Source organism: Polypterus senegalus, chromosome 9 (genome assembly GCF_016835505.1).
Source record: "Polypterus senegalus isolate Bchr_013 chromosome 9, ASM1683550v1, whole genome shotgun sequence".
Lineage (NCBI taxonomy): Eukaryota > Metazoa > Chordata > Cladistia > Polypteriformes > Polypteridae > Polypterus > Polypterus senegalus.
In genome coordinates, this window is record NC_053162.1 from 175,552,932 (window position 1) to 175,560,335 (window position 7,404).

The window sequence follows — 7,404 nt, forward strand, 5'->3', positions numbered from 1 at the left end:
GCCGTTCAAAATCAACTGCATTTTAGTGGAAGACAATGACATCTCATAATGTTTTCAGTGTGTCACAGTGATTAGCACTGCCGCTTCAGAGATGTTTGAGTCTGTGTGAAGTTTGCACGTTCCTGACTTGTTTGTGTGGGTTGTCCTCTCATAACCTCAAAAAAATGGTGGTTAGGTTACCAAGCTGCCCCCCCGCCTGCGTGTGTGCGTATGTGGGCCCTGTGATGGATTATAGTCAGACACTAGATTGTACTTTATTTGTCCTCATGGGAAATTACATTTTTACAGAAGACCTACCCCCCAAAAAAAATAATCTATACAGGTACTAATAAAAGGCAAAGCCTTCACTGACTGACTGACTGACTGACTGACTGATTGACTGACTGACTCACTGACTGACTGACTCACTGACTGACTGATTGACTCACTGACTGACTGACTGATTGACTGACTGACTGACTCACTGATTGACTTACTGACTCACTGATTGACTTACTGACTGACTGACTCACTGACTGACTGATTGACTGACTGACTGACTGACTGACTGACTCACTGACTGACTCACTGACTGACTGACTCATCACTAATGTGTAGGTGGCAGGCTCATTCCTTACAGCTTACTTACAAAAGTTAGGCAGGTTTCATTTCGAAATTCTACGCATAGCGGTCATAACGGTCGATAACGGTCGACAACATCCGCCATGTTGAACTTTCTTATTTATGGCCCCATCTTCACGAAATTTGGTAGGCGGCTTCCCTGCGCTAACCGAAAGCGATGTACATACTTATTTCGATGGTATGACGCCACTGTTGGCCGCCATATTGAACTTTCCAACATCACTAATTCTCCAACTTCCCGTGTAGGTAGAAGGCTGAAATTTGGCAGGCTCATTCCTTACAGCTTACTTACAAAAATTAAGCAGGTTTCATTTTGAAATTCTACGAATAACGGTCATAACTGGAACCTACTTACGTACATATATACGGCCATAGCCTGCAGCTCGGTCGCCGTGTGAGGCGGAGTTGCGTCCCTCATCGTCACGCCTCCCACATAATTGAGTGCCCGCCCATATAAGGCCGTCCGTCAGCAGCAATCCAATAGACATGCTGCCGCTAAATATTCGCAGGCAAATCAAAAAGTTAATACCGGGAATGCCTGTTAAACGATTAGCGATTTGGGTGGTGAGATTATGACTGTTTTGAGGCGTTTGTCATGCCTAAGACGAATATGATATTCGCGAGATACAAGTTTAATGAGAAGACGCAGGGTATAAATGAGACTTTGGATCACTTTGTAACGGAGTTAAAATTGCTGGTGAAGGACTGTGCTTATGCAAACGAAGATGAGATGGTCAAGGATAGAATAGTGTTTGGCACAAACTCAGCGAAAGTACGAGAGAAACTTTTAAGTGCCGGGTCTGAGCTAACATTAAATAAAGCCGTGGACATCGCAAAATCGCACGAGATAGCACAAGCACAGCAGATGCATGTACTTCGAGCGGCTCACGTGAACTGACTGTGAACGCAATACGCGGACAATAAGCAAGAGCTCCATAGAGCGCTGAACAAAAAACATATTACACAATTGAGAAGGCAGCAAAAGAATATGAAGTGAATGACGCATACAAGCATATTCATAAGTGCAGCTACTGCGGAAACAAAGCACGCGGTGGAAAAAGTCAATGTCCAGCTAAAGGAAGACAGTGTAAAAAATGTGATAAATTGAACCACTTTGCTAAAGTTTGCAGGACTGGGAAAGGTAAAGCCGTGCATGCAGTGTGTGATGTCTGAGATAAAGAGGAAGACGAGCTGTTTATTGATGCAGTAGGAAAGGAACAACCCTCTGAAGCTGAACAAGCCTTTGTACACATATCAATAGGAAAGCAAGGTGTAAAGCTTAAGTTGAAATTAAGTTCATAGACACGCTGCTGCTAAATATTCGCAGGCAAATCCACAACTTAATACCGGGAATGCCTGTTAAACATCTTAGATTAACAAGTACCGATTTGGGTGGTGAACACTTCGACGAATGAAACCTGTTATCTTTACAACGGTTGACAAACACGGAATATAAATTGAACACAACACGTCCTCCATATACGAACCTGATTGAAAGAAATAATGATAGTCAAATCCTTGATGACAGCAACACTCATAACAGTGACAAAACAATTACATTGACAATCATGTTGTGTTATTTTTAAATTGTTTCCTTTTCTTTTTCATAACTTCTTTAACACTCTACTTCTCCACTGCGAAGCGCGGGTATTTTGCTAGTAATAAATATAATAAAACCGAATACAAATCACCTCCTCCAAACACACGCATAGAAACTTCTGGCTTGGATAACAGAGAGCTGTTGCTGTCAATCACAGGCTCCTCGGTGGCAGATTGCTCAGAATGTCCCACAGCTTTATATTTAAAGTCATTGACATTTGGATAGCGCAGATCCAGCTTGTGGTGACCAAGAATGGATCATGCCTTGTTTGAAGTCACCAGCATTCAGAATGATTCATCATTAAGACGTTGGTACAGAGTCAATCATTTGTGTTGCTTTCCTTCGCAGTGAAATGGATGAAACCGGTTCTGCATGATAATGTCTGGATCACTCATTTTTGTTTTAAATGTCCTGTGCTCCGTTTGTCACCAGTGCACATTCTCAAAAATCTAATTTCCACGTTGTCTGATGAAACCTGTGCGGCCTTAAAAATAAGAGGTGCAAGACGGTCCTCCCAAAAAAAAAAAATCACAGTACCTGAACTTGCTGTAAGTCGCTGTGAGATGTTTGAACCGTTGCAACACACACAAAAGCCTTAATACATTATGTAAAGTCAGGCCAATCCTTTCCAACATACTTTTATCCTCTCTCCGGGCAGGGCCTTCTTACCAAGATCATAGGCGCCCAAGGCCAAGCAGTGCACTGGGACCCCTGTTTTGACAGCAAAACAGAAACATACAGTGGTGCTTGAAAGTTTGTGAGCCCTTTAGAGTTTTCTATATTTCTGCATAAATATGACCTAAAACATCATCAGATTTTCACTCAAGTCCTAAAAGTAGATAAAGAGAAACGAGTTAAACAAATGAGACAAAAATATTAGACTTGGTCCAGTGGTTCTCAACCTGTGGGGCAGGCCCCCCTAGGGGTGCGCAAAGTTACAAAACAGGGGGAGCGAAGATGTGAAAAAAAGAAAACAAGAATCAAAAATATGAAAAAAACATCTGTTGAAACCAAAACAAATTAACTTAAACTCATTTATTTATTAAGGAAGATGATCGAAAAATACATATTTGTGAGTGGCAAAAGTATGTGACCCTTTGCTTTCAGTATCTGCTGTGACCCCCCAATAACTTCATCTAAATGTTTCCGGTAACTTTTTCCTATTCCTGCACACCGGCTTGGAGGAGTTTTAGCCCATTCCTCCGTACAGAACAGCTTCATCTCTGGGATGTTGGTGGGTTTCCTCACATGAACTGCTCACTTCAGGTCCTTCCACAACATTTCGATTGGATTAAGGTCAGGACTTTGACTTGGCCATTCCAAAACATTCACTTTATTCTTCTGTAACCATTCTTAGGTAGAACGACTTGTGTGCTTAGGGTCGTTGTCTTGTTGCATGACCCACCTTCTCTTGAGATTCAGTGCATGGACTGATGTCCTGACATTTTCCTTTAGAATTCTCTGCCATAATTCAGAATTCATTGTTCCATCAATAAAGACAAGCCGCCCAGGCCCAGATGCAGCAAAACAGGCCCAAATCATGATACCCCTACCACCACCATGTTTCACAGATGGGATAAGGTTCTTATGGTGGAATGCAGGGTTTTCCTTTCTCCAAACATAACCATTTTCATTTAAACCAAAAAGTTCTATTTTGGTGTCATCCGTCCACAAAACATTCTTCCAGTAGCCTTCTGGTTTGTCCACGTGATCTTTAGCAAACTGCAGACGAGTGGCAATGTTTTTTTTGGAGAGCAGTGGCTTTCTCCTTGTAACTCTGCCATGCACACCATTGCTGTTCAGTGTTCTCCTGATGGTGGACTCATGAACATGAACATTAGCCAATGTGAGAGAGGCCTTCAGTTGCTTAGAAGTTACCCTGGGGTCCTGTGTGACCTCGCCGACTATTACACGCCTTGCTCTTGGAGTGATCTTTGTTGGTCGACCACTCCTGGGGAGGGTAACAATGGTCTTGAATTTCCTCCATTTGTACACAATCTGTCTGACTGTGGATTGGTGGAGTCCAAACTCTTTAGAGATGGTCTTGTAACCTTTTCCAGCCTGATGAGCATCAACAACTCTTTTTGTGAGGTCCTCAGAAATCTCCTTTGTTCGTGCGATGATACACTTCCACAAATGTGTTGTGAAGAGCAGACTTTGATAGATCCTGTTCTTTAAATAACACAGGGTGCCCACTCACACCTGATTGTCATCCCATTGATTGAAAACACCCGACTCGAATTTCACCTTCAAACTAACTGATCATCTGTGAGGTTCACATACTTTTGCCACTCACAAATATGTAATATTCCATCATTTTCCTTAATAAATAAATGACCAAGTATAATATTTTTGTCTCATTTGTTTAACTGGTTTCTCTTTATCTACTTTCAGGACTTGAGTGAAAATCTGATGATGTTTTAGGTCACATTTATGCAGAAATATAGAAAACTCTAAAAGGTTCACAAACTTTCAAGCACCATTGTACAGAGGCATCAGAAACATTGTGGGACCCTCAGCCAGTGCCCACACCTTAAGATGGCCCTGAGCTCAGGATCTTCACCTCTTCCATCTCCAGACGAGTTTGTAACTTTGACTCTTGCTCCAGATACTTTCTCTTTCTTTCTTTTTGGTACGATCAGCTCTTTCCGATTGGGCGTAAAGGGGCTCTTCAGGTGGTGGTGGTGGTCGCAGTGCTACCAGGAGAACATGGGAATGTTTAATATGTCTCACTCTGTATTCCTCACAGTCTTTTATATTCTCAGGTGTTACAAATGTTGGTAGCCACCAGAACTTTTATGCTCACCGTATGACATTTCTCAACTTCACAGCTTGTCTTAGAGGCAGTCGAGGTGGCCCGGTGCTCAAGTCTGCAGGAACACCAGCTTCTCTTCAGTTTAGTTTAAAAATCAATTAAAAAAATATGGTAACAAGCCAAATCTTAACATTGCTAATTCATAACGTTAGGTAATTACACTAAAAAACATTAATAATTCTTAAAAGCATGAATAGTTCTCAATAAATTATGAGAAACTGAACATTCTTACGAAAGGCTGAATAGATTTATTCATCCTGTTTAACGGTCTGTACAGTTTACAGTGTAACTAAATCCCACATCGTCTCAACTGCTTAAGGTGGTCTCTTCACATCATGAAATGATACAAGGTGCCAAGCAAACACAACAAGCACATTTTTATGACCTACAGAACCGTTGTAAATAATTGATAATTTGTTTATGGACAGAGAACATTTCTGCAAAGTTACTTTGTCTTTTAATGTCTTTTACATATTTTCATGTTGATAACATCACGTTATTCAATTTGTAACACTGACTTGCGCAATACAGTACTACGCTGGCCGAATTAGGTGAAGATAATGAAAAACATCACCTGGAAAGCTTTGGTTTTTTTGGCTCCTCTTTAATAACATACGTCAACTTTAGCTTTCAAAGACTGAGCATCCAGTTAAAGGGAAAATATTGCATTACGACTATGTGGACTTACTTTTTTTTGAAGATGTATTTATTGCATGCAAATGAAGGTAAAAGCAAAAGACAACTCTGAAGAAAGTGTGCAAAACAGCTAAAACGGCGCTTTCCCTGCACTGCTAAACCACACACGAGCAGCACGGCCTTTACCACGGAGCATGCGTCAAATAGAAATGTGGCCTCACGTCACTCACGGCAGCCAATACGGTGCAGCCTGCTTCTCGCAGTAGCGGGGATATGGACTTGTGGCCATCATAGACATACTGTATATAGATAGACGCCGCATTCATGTTGCCCAGTTGACACGATACATCAGCGCGTCCGCCATATTGCGAGTGGCAAAAGTGCCATTTAAACTAATACAGGTAGACATGGAAACCGGGTTTTCTGATGAAAAAACAATAACATTTAAAACAGTATCATTTACACACAACAGATTTTGGTGAATCGTTAACATGCGATTATTTATATCCATTTATACATTAATAATGGCAATTATTAAATAATTATTATTATTATTATTATTAAATAACTCCTCCCATATAAGTAACATTTCTCTGACTGCCTTCTTCCATCTCCGAAACATTTCTAGACTTCGTCCTGTTCTTACGCAACACAGTGCTGAAGTATCGGTTAATGCCCGAGTCACCTCACGTATAGATTACTGTAATGCTATTCTATCTGGCATCCCACAAAAACGTATCCATTGCTTACAACTTCTTCAAAATTCTTCTGCCAGGATAATAACCTGCTGTTCTAAATCCACTGAACATATCACACCTCTTCTCTCTCAGCGTCACTGGCTCCCTGTTAACTACTGAACACAAAACAAAATACTGCTCTGAACATTTAAAGCTCTCCACATCCTCACTGATCTCCTACAGACTGACACTCCACTCACTCACTCAGATCCTCGTCTGCAGCTCGACTTTCTGTACCGCACATCAGACTCAGTGCTATGGGAACTCGAGTGTCTCTCATTGTGCTCCTCAACTCGGGAATTCTCTTCCCTCTCATATCCGTCAGCTCGATTCAATAACACATTTTAAAACCGCCCTCAAAACTTATCTTTTCAAACTGGCACACCAATTGTGAATTTTGCACTGTTACTGCCAGTTATCTTTGTTTGTCTTTCTTTTAACAATGAAATGATCCACTCAATGACAAAAATATACAATTTTATTGTATACAAATTGTTATACAAATAATTTCTGAAAACATTTCACTCATTCCTCTCTCAATCTCTCACACACACACACACACACACACACAATGTGGTAACTTAAATATATACAGGATAGGATCTAAAATCCATGAAACAGAACTGTCTTACATAGCTTTCTCTGTGTGTTGCCACTCTGTAATTTGAGAGTATTCAGTCTGGCAATATGGTGCAGCCTTAGTTTGTGGAAGACAGACACAACTAAAGACATGAGCATAAAATGGTGGTTGTCAATTTCAAACTGTGTTTCCTCGATGTGCTCCTTGACAAAAAACACATCATCTGAACCAATCTCAGCCCGAACAAACTTACTGATCAAAGATCCGCTGACAGCTTGCCGGAATGTCGACTGTCGGATAACACGCTCAGCTACTTTGACCACCTTGACTGGACCCTCAGACGGAATCGTCAAACCTCCTTTGTTTTTTAATGTGAGCGAGTGGTAGCTTTGATCATATGACGCCGGTACAGCAT